This window comes from Amphibalanus amphitrite, unplaced genomic scaffold, assembly GCF_019059575.1.
Source record: "Amphibalanus amphitrite isolate SeventyFive unplaced genomic scaffold, NRLGWU_Aamphi_draft 001854F_arrow, whole genome shotgun sequence".
Lineage (NCBI taxonomy): Eukaryota > Metazoa > Arthropoda > Thecostraca > Balanomorpha > Balanidae > Amphibalanus > Amphibalanus amphitrite.
Window position 1 is genome coordinate 62,951 of NW_024883347.1, and position 12,434 is coordinate 75,384.

Below are 12,434 nucleotides of genomic sequence, written 5' to 3' on the forward strand. Positions count from 1 at the left end.
CTTTTGAAAGGTCCCTTGCGCCTTTGGGTGCCTTTTGAACAAGGCTGCATGAAATTTGGCGTAACAACCAAGGTTTGTGAGGGACGACTTACAAATGGTCATTTAGATAATGGAATCACTTGTTTTGTCTCTATATCCTCGTCGATGCTGTATTTAGTAGGAATCTATTTACGTTGATTATTTCAGGCAAAGGATAAACACAAAAGGATGAGCGTGGAATATCATCACTTTCCAATTCTCAAAGAAAATATGAAATCATAGCAAGGGTAGGGGTAATGTAAATGTAAGGGTAGTGTACATTTAACTACTGAAGTACATACATAGAGCAGCTTATTCGTATCGACAAATATGAAAGTCTAACACTGAACGGCATGAACGCTCACTGGACCTTTTAGTTTTCTACATTACGCCCTGGCCGAGGGAGTCGGTACTTACTCTTCGTTCATCCCTAATTGAGCTAGAGCCTCGCAGAAAAACGAACGTGTGCGCCGTTACAAAACGCAGCGGTTGATACCTAATTCCCAGGTCTCAAGTCAACTGGTGACCTCTAAGATTAGGTCAAGTGCCCCAAGGCACGGCTTTGGTTTTTAACAAATAACTTCACCAAAATGGTGGCAGCGACGCGATATGGTATCGTCGTGTGTGTTTGCCTTGCTCAGGTGCGTCGAATGGTAGCTTCTTGTTCCGGTGAGGTCAACTTAAGATGCTGACCTCGGATCAAGGTCAGGTCAAAAGAACTCCTCAGTTCACGAGGCTGGTCCAGACAGGTCATATTGGATATCAATTGATTTGGAAGATCTTCCCGAGTCCATTGGCTGCTTCCTTGACTCGCTACCCCAATTTGATTGGGAGTTCTTGACAAAAATTCTACGCAAGGTCAGCGATGCATAAGTTTAGTTAATTAATGGACCTTGCAAGGAGTGTATGAAATAACGATTCCGTGTCCTTTAGCTACATAGATCATTCCCGGCGCCGAAAAAAAAAACAGTTTCCATATTCCCCCCTCCCCCCCCCATTTAACTTATGATGGTGGGTCACGTGACCCACCGGCAGGCATCGGTAAAATCCTTTTTGAAAGGATTGCATTCCCAATCCGCATTCCTAGTGCCGAAGTGGATTGCATTCCTACTCGCAATCCCCTTTTTTCACTTGGATTGTGATCAAATCCGCAATCCTTTTTTGCAATCCTGTTGTATTATTATGTGCACTAGTGGATCTGGGGGAGGGAGGGGGGCATAGGGCCGTGCCTCCATCCCCAAATCACCCATTTCTAGTACCTAGTCTTGCGAGTAATTCCTATCTAAGGCACAGGTATTTTATGGGAAATATTTTTTTGCCTCACACACCCCCACATTTAAAGCTCTACCCAACCAGTTTTTTTATATTTTTAAAACTCGCCCTCAAATACGTAATTTTGCCCTTCCTATGTATTTCATCAGCGTATATTATTTTGAGCGTTTAACTATTAAAAGCGTTTAAATTATTTCAAGTTTCGATGTAAAGCCCTTGATAGCAAAGTACATCAAGCCGATGAAGCCGATCTCATAATTTCCAATCGCAACAAACCATTTCAAAGCACTAATCAAACACAATCTGGATTGGATTGCAAAAATTGGAAGCATGATGCAATCCAATCCGCAATCAAATCCTGTTTTTTGGAATGGATTTCAAATCCAGGTGCAATCCACCAAAAAGGAATCAATCAGGATTTTGCAATCCTGCAATCACAATCCTACCGATGCCTGCCCACCGGACCTCATGTGACATTTAGGAAAAATCCGAGATATTCAGGATGTGAGAGCTCTGGAGAATACTAGGTCCCGTACCTAAGTTTCATCTTACTGTGAAACCTCTTCTGGCACTGAAGGCGTTGCGAAGTAGCAACATTTTAGGATCATGCAGTTCATCTATGACGTCATATGTCAGTGACCTGACCTGACCTGAAAATACAGTCAATGTCTAAAGATCTGACTTGAATCAAAGGTCAGGTATGCCAAGTTTCAGCTATCTATCTCCGACGTTTCCGGAGCTATCGCGATAAAATATACATAACGAGAGTGGCAACCGCCCCCCCCCCCGCCCCCTTGGCCGGCGAGGTTTAGCTCGATATTTCTTGACTGCTAAAAATGAATTGGTAATGAAAAGTTGAACTTTGATCTTATTGCTAGTACCCTTAGCCCAAATCAAATTTTCAGCATCCGCATTTACAGTAAACTTTATCTCCTTTGAATGCAGAACCATGCCCTCGACACCATTTTCAAAAACCTCCCATCAGCGCTCACCGAATTAACTCACCAACCTCCGGACGCTGCTCCGATGTCTGCCGGTGGTAGCTGATCCTCCGGGGGGGGGGGGGGGGGATAAGGGCTTGGAGCCGCAGTTCTCGGAAGCCGGCGCATAGAGCGGGTACACTGACCCTCGATAGGGTGATTTCGACTGTTTTTGGATCTTTCCTGTTTACGTACCCAACTGCGAACATCTGCCCTTGCATCCAGTAATAAACATCTGCCGTTTCAAGACTCTGTGATCGGAGACCGGAACGAACACCTGGCTAGGGCTACAAAAGGGTTACTGGGCGCCGACCCGGTCTCTGGGGACCGCTGACCCCCCCCCCCTGCCCTCCCTTCAATCCCCTCCCCTCCCCTCATCCCCACGAGTGTCAATGCGCCCTGGTAGAGGTCATTACCCCCCGTGTGCTGCCGGTATGCTCACCTGCTATTTACGCTTCCTTTGATACGGCGACTGGGGAGCCGTTTCCAGCCACCCTGCCAGTGATCACCTACCTCAGTAATCTGCACCCAAAGTGCATGACGGGTGTACAAACGTACGAATACACAGACCCATATTCATCAGTCATGCATTTGCAAGCGCAGCGGAACGGAGAAATGCATTTGACGAGCGACACCTACGGGGTCGTGCGGCAAAAACTTTCTCTGTCCGCGGGCGCCACTGCAGCGACACCTGCCGTGTGGCTCCAACACTATTGGCTCAGTCTGTGCGCCCACGCCGTGCCGCGAGCACCGATCCTACACATTGTTCAGCGTTCTTGTCTTTCCGATTGTCTCTCACTCGGCGGCCAATCCATTGAAGCCGCTAACCCTTTGATGTCCGGTGCGTGTGGGGTCGGCGCCCCAGGAACTCGTTGTCGCGCCGCTCGGCAGCTGGTGCGCGGCCAGTGGCACGCGCTGGTGGACCACGCACCAGACGGGCGCACCTGCCCCCGCCGGACCCCCCCCCCTCCTCACCCCTGCCCCTCTGCCCCGCCTGGCCCGCCATGGTCAAGGCCAGGTGGCGTACGCACTTCCGCAAGGTGTGAAGCGTTCGAGGTCATTCACCTATGAGAGGGAGGGAGAGCCATTGATGGGTCGAAAGGTCAAACCGTTCAACATTGCACCTACCGAGCTGCTTAGCAAAAACTTATGCTATAAATAGACTCAACGCTAGGCCTGTTTATAACGCATCATAGTTATAGGTGAGCAGGTCAGTGTATTTCTTCAAAACTTGAATACATATATCGTGGCGTTGAGCTTCGTGATGTGGCATTCTGTTGTGACACGTTTGGAAAGTTTCTTAGGCTGGTCTATCAGATTCTTGGAAAGGAATTTCATTGTAGTGTCACGGACACGAAATCGTAGAATTTCCCGTAAAAAAGTAAAAAGTGATGGACAGCTTTCACTGAAAATTGATAAATATTCATTACTGATGCTCTCAAGCGATGAGACAATATTTCTATAAAATTAAATAACTTTTTCAAGGTGGAATGGTACCTTTAAAACTGACCTTAACCCTAGAACGCCTAGGGGGGGGGTTGTATCAACCCCCCCCCCCTGAGGTTTTTTCGAAGTGCACGCTAAACGGCTTGTCGTAGCGGGCTGAAATTTTCAATACCCTCTGGGGCAACCTTTGCGCATCTTTTGCCGAAAAAAATTGATCGGGTCATGTCAGGTCACGGAGTTATGACGTCATAAGAGGTACAGCCTCCGGCCGACAGTTACCAAACGTGTGCGCCGAATCCCTAGGTTTTCTGCCGGTGATACCCACATTGTTTGATGGATCATGATGAAACTTCCCATGCATGTTTAGGCAAGCATTGGCTATCGTGTGGTGCAAGAAAATTGACCGGGTCAGGTCAGGTCACGGAGTTATGACGTCACAAGAGGAACAGCGTCCGGTACTATTTTTGAAAAGCGCCCGAACCACTATTTTGCTAATTCTTGTCACCTCAATGGGAATATGCAGCAATATTAGCTTCTATAGGGAGCAAATGGACCTCCCAAATCCAAAAATACAATCAGATTTCAAAAATTTAAATTTTGATTTTTCGAATTTCTGCCGCCGACTGTAACCTTGCCGACTTCCGGCACTCCCAACGCGCCATTTTTAGAGCTAGGGAAACGAAATACATACCAAACGATAGAGAATTGATCAAGGAACACGATAGTGAAGGTTTCAAGTCGATATCTCCCACCGTTTTGCCGCAATCGCCGCGGAAAGTTGAAAAAGTTTGATTTTTTCGGAAAATTTGACCTTTGACCGGTCAGAAGTAGGTCAAATGTTGACCTAGGACCAAAAAATATACCACCAATCGCGAGATCTCGTTGAGAGCAATCCGTTGGTTTTTTCCGCTAAGCTCTACGACCTTCCGTTTCGAAACGCCAGGGGGGGTCGTAACAACCCCCCCCCTGGTCGTTCGTGTTATGAGAAATGGCCTGGTCGTGCGAGGGTTAACACATTGTTTTTCTCTAACAGTGACCGTGAGGCATATTCATCGATCTGTCTAACTGGCTGAACAATGCTGCAACTGGGCTGTATTTCAATAAATATCTAATAATGGTAAAGATGGGCGTACTTATGTTTTCCATGAGGCAGGAAATGTCTAATTTACGAGTATTGCTGCACTGGTTGACCGAGCCACAGGACGCACTTCGTTAAAAATTCAGTTTTAATTTATCTGCAATCATCCTTAACGCAACGGGAAGTCTCCCTGTCTGAGCGCAGTGATTAAATACCCGGACAAAAACACATACAATTTTGTTTTGTCGACTGAAAACAATAAGGTTTAGGTAAATTTGCATAGCTAAAGCCATGGTAATTGCAAAGACAATGTAAACAGTTTGCAAACGACATTGCATTTAGCAATACGATGATGTTTGAAAGTAAATCGTGTGACCAGAGTTACTGTGGCGACAGTTTAAATGATTCCAAAGGTGAAGGAGGCTGACCTGACCCGGGGAACCGACAATAGATGTCCTAGAGCCGAGCTCCTTACGGCCTAAGCAGAAAAGAACTTGTGGGACCTGCGCCAACCCACAATTACCTATACGACATTACAAGATTACCTAAATACGTAACAAAGTTTTAGAAGCAGTTTATCACACAAAAATATCATTATTGAGACTAAAGCCGTCCATGGGTGCTATCTTCAAGTGCAATTCAAATATATGCTGCCATTAGTTTTAGACACTTGAAAAGTGGATATATTCGCTAATAGCGCTGAGAGCACTATGTATGTATGTAATATGTATGTATACAAAAGTGGCTGTCGGTGCAGCGCAGACGTCAGAGCACCTCTTGAACGCTGATGTATGTATGTACATACCGTAGGTATTAGGTATAGCAACGAATGTCGAATGCTATCAACATATGTAGTGTATCTCATATCGCACCAGATATAAATTTATCGGCACCCTAATAACGCACAGCTTCTTGGCACCCACCCAAACAAACGACAACATCTATCGAAATGAGTGAAATAAAATTGCGATGATTAACTCTATATGTAAAAATGCCAGCGTCCGTCAAGCAGTCAGTACAATACATACGTATGTACGTTGAATGCATATCACATACTCGTATAGGACAAATGTCAAATCATTGCATATTTAGCAGTTTTTCGTCGAAGCGTCAACGATTCTTGGAGCATCAGCAGGCCTTGAAGTATCAACAAAGTGCGGAAAATGACAGATGAATCAGAATGGCTGCTTTCCGCACAACGTCCGCTGAAGTTATTCCCCGAATCGGTCATTGCACGGCCCGTCCACAGTGCAGTGTGTGCAGTCTGTAGAGTCTGCAGTGTGAAGTCTGGAGCCTGGTGTCAGGCAGAGGCATCCCCGGGACGCGCAGGACATCGCACAGGGCTGTCTCTATAAATAGAGACCGCCACACGCGGCTGTGCGGTCGGGCACGGTCCTCGGAACACAGAAACGAGACGGGGACCAAGTGAGTGGCCGCTCTGAGGCAAGGACGTAGCCAAGGGGGCCACGGGGGCTGTGTCCCCCCCCCTGAAGGCGAAAAATAAAATAAAATAATAAAATGAATAAAAACTGCTGCACCACATCCCAAAAAATAGTGGGCCAAATCCGAGGAGTTTTCCTTTTTGGAGGGGGTCCAACACTAGGCCGCGACCTGTGGTCGTGGCCTAGTGTTGGACCCCCTGACGAAAATCCTGGCTGCGTGCCTGCTCTGGGGCCTAATTGATTTGATTCAAATCCTTGCGTGCTATGTAAGAAGTTGAAAATAAAGTGACCAACATATTATGCAGCAAAAATGATGAACTGTACCTACTTTGCCTGCACTTTGCTGGAAATTGTACTAGCCAGGCATGTACGAGTAGCCCTTACGGAAACCATTTCCTGTTACGCACTGATGCCTGTAAACATACCCTATAGAAGCATCGCTTTTGGCTCAATCGGGAAATATGTAGCATTTTGTTGAACTTTGAATATCTTCTTTGCTAGAACTACATTTTTTAGTATGTAGATAACACTATTCTTTCGCACTTCGTTATTTTTGTACCTACTTTTGTAACCCACCCTAGATAGCCACAGAGTTGCGTAATCTCAAGGAGAATTGCGACTAAGTCGAGTAGCGTAAGAAGAGATATGTGTGACTCATCTTACCGAGCATCCACGTCAACTGCGTTTGCGTAGCAGCATTACAACTTACTACGGTTGCGCCGACACCTTTAGGTTCTCTCTGAATTCAGAACTGATCGAACAATGGTTAGAGGGTTGGTATATCACAAAATCGTTGATCAGTAATTTGCCCATATAGAAACAAAATTGAGCTCAATGTACATATATGGGCGTGAAGCTTGTTTCAAGAACCATGACTCTCTCAATATTTTTACAAAGAATACCTCGAGTGATTAAAAATTTGACACATGGGTCGGATAGCCGAAAACCTGCCACCAAAACATTTGGGTCTTACCGACCGCAGCTACGCACGCAGAACCCCAACCAGTTATTGGTTCATACGTCGTTTTCTTTTATGAAAGCTGAAGTCATGACCCAGCGGATATGGCCGGTCACATATGTCACAACCAGACAGGATAGTGGGGTATTTTGCATGATTTCGCCCCGTGACGGCTCGATGGCATCCTTTTCTCCCAGCATTGACGTCATTTGCTCTAGCGGTGGCGGTCGAGACGGACACTGACCCGAATATTGTGTATATCCATATCCGCGGATTATATTCAGATATCTGCTCAATTCCTGTCCCACGTCACTAAAACTGTCCGGCCGGGTCATCGACCTGTAGACTCGAAACTCCACCGGTAGCTGCTGCTATAGACGCACAGGTCAATGACCTGTCCGTTTCTCGTGTCACTAGCCCCCAAAAATGGCGTTGGCCGGTGACGATGTTTTGACAGAGGTATGTCCGTGCTCCGTTTGACTGCGCTGAAAACGTGCGTACCGCTCGTGTGTGTGTGTGTTCCGTGGTGGTGGGGACCGGAGGGACCGCGTTCGTTGCCCCGCACTGACCTCGGTACCACAGAAACTATTGCAGCGTGCTGCAAACCACCGAGCGACGCTGTGTGTATGTGGGGGGGGGGAGGGGGAGCGGGCGAGCGACCCGTAAAACATCCGAGAACGTCAGAAATTAGCCGCACCAGCTGTGTGCAGGGTCGCTGGCCGTTGCCAGGCGCCACTTGGACGGTGAGAACTGCAACAGTACTGGATGTAACTGCAGTGGCAAAGTGAGTGACACGCTATAAAACGGTCAGTTATGTATAGATAGTTATGTTTATCCCCCCCCCTTCCTCCCCTTGCCAGACCGAAGGGCTGCCGCTTCCCTTACAGTTTTTGCGCTTGCTCCGACCCTGGTCATAGAAAGCTGAAATCTGACACATATGACCTTCGGTTTAAGCCAGGTCCTGTGAACCTTACTGTAAAACACCCCCCTAGAGAGGTAGCTCAGGTTGGGATTTTCAATAGAAAATCGCAATTCTTAAGAATAGTGATTGTCTAATTGAAAAGTCCCAACCTTCGGATATTTTTGGTCAGGTCAGACTGCTGACCTATGACGTCATACTATAGGGAACATTCGCGCAGTTCTGAGTTGTTGCAACTTTGCAACGCCCTCAGTGCCATGGGATCTTTTCCAGTTAGATAAAGCATCAGAGCTTAGCACCTCCAACGCCCTCATTACTTTAACGGTCTCAGTTTTCTTTTCTAAGGGTCATTTGTGGTCAGGTCGGTCACGTGACCTCACCAATTATCTTTTAACCCTCACCCGTATTGGTGTTTTTCCAGCCGCGAACGTATAAGGGGGGTCCGTTGGACCCCCCCCCTTGCCGTTTCGCCCCTGATCGTGCTAGAGCTTCGCGGAAAAAGCGAGCGTGTTGCCCGTGACGAGAGGAAGCCGATGATACCCAATTTTAAGGTCCTAGGTCATTGGTTGACCTTGCAGGTCAGGTCAATGACCCCAAAGGCGGGAAAATCGGGACCTGTTAGAACGTCGTAAAGTGTAGCTGCAATGGGGTTTTTCGGGGTGCTGATCACGAATATCATGTTAGTTTTGATCACAGATGATGTCCTCATGTATTTAGGCCAGGTCGGGTCAGGTCAGGTCAGGTCAACAAGTAAGGGTATTCGTAGTAGGTGGCAACCGCCTCTGACAGCTTCGTAACATGTTACGAAGGCACCAAAACTACTTCGTAAATGTTCATATGGTTGCTAAATTCGAATTCAGCTCCAAAAACTGACCTAGAAACATGTAAAACTCGAAAAAGTGAACCGAGGTCATCAAAGGTCAATGACCTGACCTGACCTTCAGGTGACCTTGACACCCACCCTAATGCATGAGGGCAACATCATATCACATGTTTGAACGCTTGAAACCACGAAAAGACTGCAAACGCGCGGCTAATGCGAGCCGACATACGCCGAATCGCGATTCCAGCCAAACATGGTCTCGAAAAGTAGGTCACAGGTCAAAGGTCATTTGGGTCAGGGTCATGAAATTTTCAGGGTAGGTGTGAAATTGATGAACGCGAGGGTACTGAAAGTTTCGTCGCGATCGGCCGCTTTTTACGCGAGTTATTCGCGAAAAAACCATGGGGGTCCGTTCGACCCCCTCCCCCTATACGGGCGAGGGTTAAGTCAAAAGGAAAATATGGTTAATTAATGTTATTGTTGAACATGCGTTACGTCATATATGATGTCACTCAGGTCATTGGAATGAGTTTTTCGTCAACTTTCCCCGATCTTCGCGACCTGATCGTGACCTGAGACGCCGTGACCTGGCCTTTGTCTGAGGTCCACGCGCTAAGTTGGCCTTCTTCAAACAAAAGGTGTAAGTCATTCAACGCGCCTGACCGTCCACGACATAAACGATGTGGCCGACATTCCAGAGGTCACCTCTTAATCCGGAACTTTAAAATCTGATTTCAGTTACTGCATATTGCAAAAGTACAGACGTTCGTTTTTCATTGAAGCTCTAGCTCAATTAGGGTCGAAACGGCGAAAGGGGTTTCACCCGCACCCTCCCCGGCCTGTATGTGTTTAGAATAACCGATAAGTCTGACGAGGTTAATTTGAAAATCTCAAAACTTGTCATCGTCAAGGTCTCTGGCTGTGCCGAGGCTAGCCATTGTTAAATGTGTACCATTTTTTACATTTTTATCTTTACGGGTGTATCACTCACGTCCACGACACTAGCGGCTTAGCGAAACTTAGCCATAGCCCATATATGTATATTTTCGCTACGTTTTCTTTTTTCGTGTGCTAATAGTGATATCCCGCGCGTTTTTTATGATTCTGACTGTCATTGGTCTGCATTTCACCAATCGCACTATGTTACTATGCCATGGATTGATCGGACATTTTAAGGCACACAGCGAATTTAAAATAATAACTTCTTACATTTCTATAGCGTTGGTATTTGGAGAAACTTACTTTTTGTCGGAAAATATAGAGATGATACGTTTGGGGAACAGGAGCGCGATAACTGACGGCTGTGAGGTTATCTTCGAGCATAGAAGGCTGCCCACTGCATAGAGTGGGAGATGATAAAACAACATAGAGTAGGGGAGAGTGGGGCAAAGCGGCCACCCGGGGCAAAGCGGCCATGCATCGTTTTAGCCCTCCACAGCTGGCGTCAGTTTCAATTTATGATTTCCAATTATACTTCTCTTTGCGGTCGTTCGAATGAGCCAGACCGGGGTTTCAGGCCCATCGCCATTGTTCTGTGAAACACGGAAAAGCATTTCTTGCCAGGTTACCAATTATGTTTACAATTTTGAAATGTTATTTTATTCCATAACCGTTTGGAATTTTTATAAGCGTTTTTGTCCATGCATTGCGTGGTTATCGTACATGCCTTCTACCAATTTTAATGCTTTTTACCCCACTAATAGCTGAGCTGGAATATTTTTGTCTCGGACGGTATGCGCGGGGCAAAGCGGCCGGGGCAAAGTGGCCAGCCCCCAATTGGCCATAAGTTGTTTCCATCTGGATAAAAACATTATTTATATTCAAATGTGTCGTCATGCATTCATCTTGGCCACTTTTCGGTTACATGAGTTACCAAATTATGCAATTAAATGTTTTTCCAAGAAAATTCTTTCTTTGTTTAGCAATAGGTGGGAAGATAACAAAGTAAACATCCATCTTCCCTTAAACCTTGTCACCATCAAATACCCTAGTCGTGCATGAGGCAACTATTCTGTTTCTCATATCGGGACTTGAGAAGTCGCCAGTGGCCGCTTTGCCTCAGGGATGGGGCAAAGTGGCCAATATGCTATAGGTTTAAAGTTTTGTCAATATCTCCCATATGTGAACGCCTTTGGAAATGAAACGCAGTTGGAATAAAAGACAATTTAATAGGGATCACATTGGTATAGAAAGAATCTTTCCAAGTTTAAAAATCAAGCGTCGGCATCGTTAGAAACGTTAGGGTGGCCGCTTTGCCCCACTCTCCCCTAGTTCGGCTATTTGAACTGACTAACTGCTCATGAGGCGTATTGTTGCCTAGTGGACAAAAAATGATATGCAAATCTTATCGTGCAGACCCTCCATGGCCAACTTTTATCCATACACATTGGGTAATACCAATACATGCTTATGTAAGTTGTTTCAGGATGTAGATCAGTGTGTTCGCAATGGCCCTTCATGGAACCAAGGCGTGACTTTTAAACACGGATAAGCTGTTTTATCGGGCAGTTGTTTACAAATCATCCCAATGTTCGCATTTCATGAATCGCATTAGCGCCTGCCCGACGACGACCTAGATTAGCGACATTTAAAAACGATGTAAATTCCTCCACCGTACACTTGTCTCCTGTCTTACGAAACTGCCAATCGGTGTAAATATTGAGACGGACAATCATTCACGCTCTGGATAAAGTCTTGAACACACTTCAGAGTGCCGCACCCATACGTTCATCCCATATTGCTTCATCGCACTGCTGAGATCATGAGCTCTGTGTCGGAGGTCCCGTCTCATCAAGCCCCCGGCGCAGGCGTCTGCAGGCACCCCGGGCCCTCTGATGATGAATAAACAGCTCTCATGTCACGACAGTGACGTGCACCGTCGTCAGTCATAACAGGCGTGCCGCGCGCCGGTCAGCGGGTCAAGGGCGGCGCGCCCGGCCACGGCCAGTAGGTCAGAGCACTGGAAATGGGTCACAGTCGCCGCCCGGCGGTGAGGGGCGCGTCAGCGGGCCCCTCGGGCCCCCGGAGACTGGATGAGCACACCCCGGGTGATGGGGGGCGAGTCGGCGGGCAGCTGTGTCCTCTAACACCCCTCCCTCCCCCTCACCCTGGCACCTGGAGATAGAGGAGCGCCATTGGGCACAGAGGTCTATACGGAGACGGAGGGTGTCAATTAGCTGTCAACTGACTCCCCGCCCTCGGAGACAAGCTCCAAGATCAACACAGCCCAGGGAATGAAAATGGAGATAACTAGGCTCTTCGGTACCAGTAGTTTATGTAGGCTATGGAGATCCACGCAGATCCGAGGTCTACGAGGGGGTATCGAAAAGTTCTGATCATCATCACGAATGAGATGTGATAGAAATTTGATTTTTTTTTTTACATGATGTTCATTACTCCTTTACAAGTCACCACACACGATCGCAAACTTATTGCATCGTTTCTTGAGCTGCCTCAGGCGGTCATTGTAGGACCTTCGCACTGTCCCGTAAATCACTA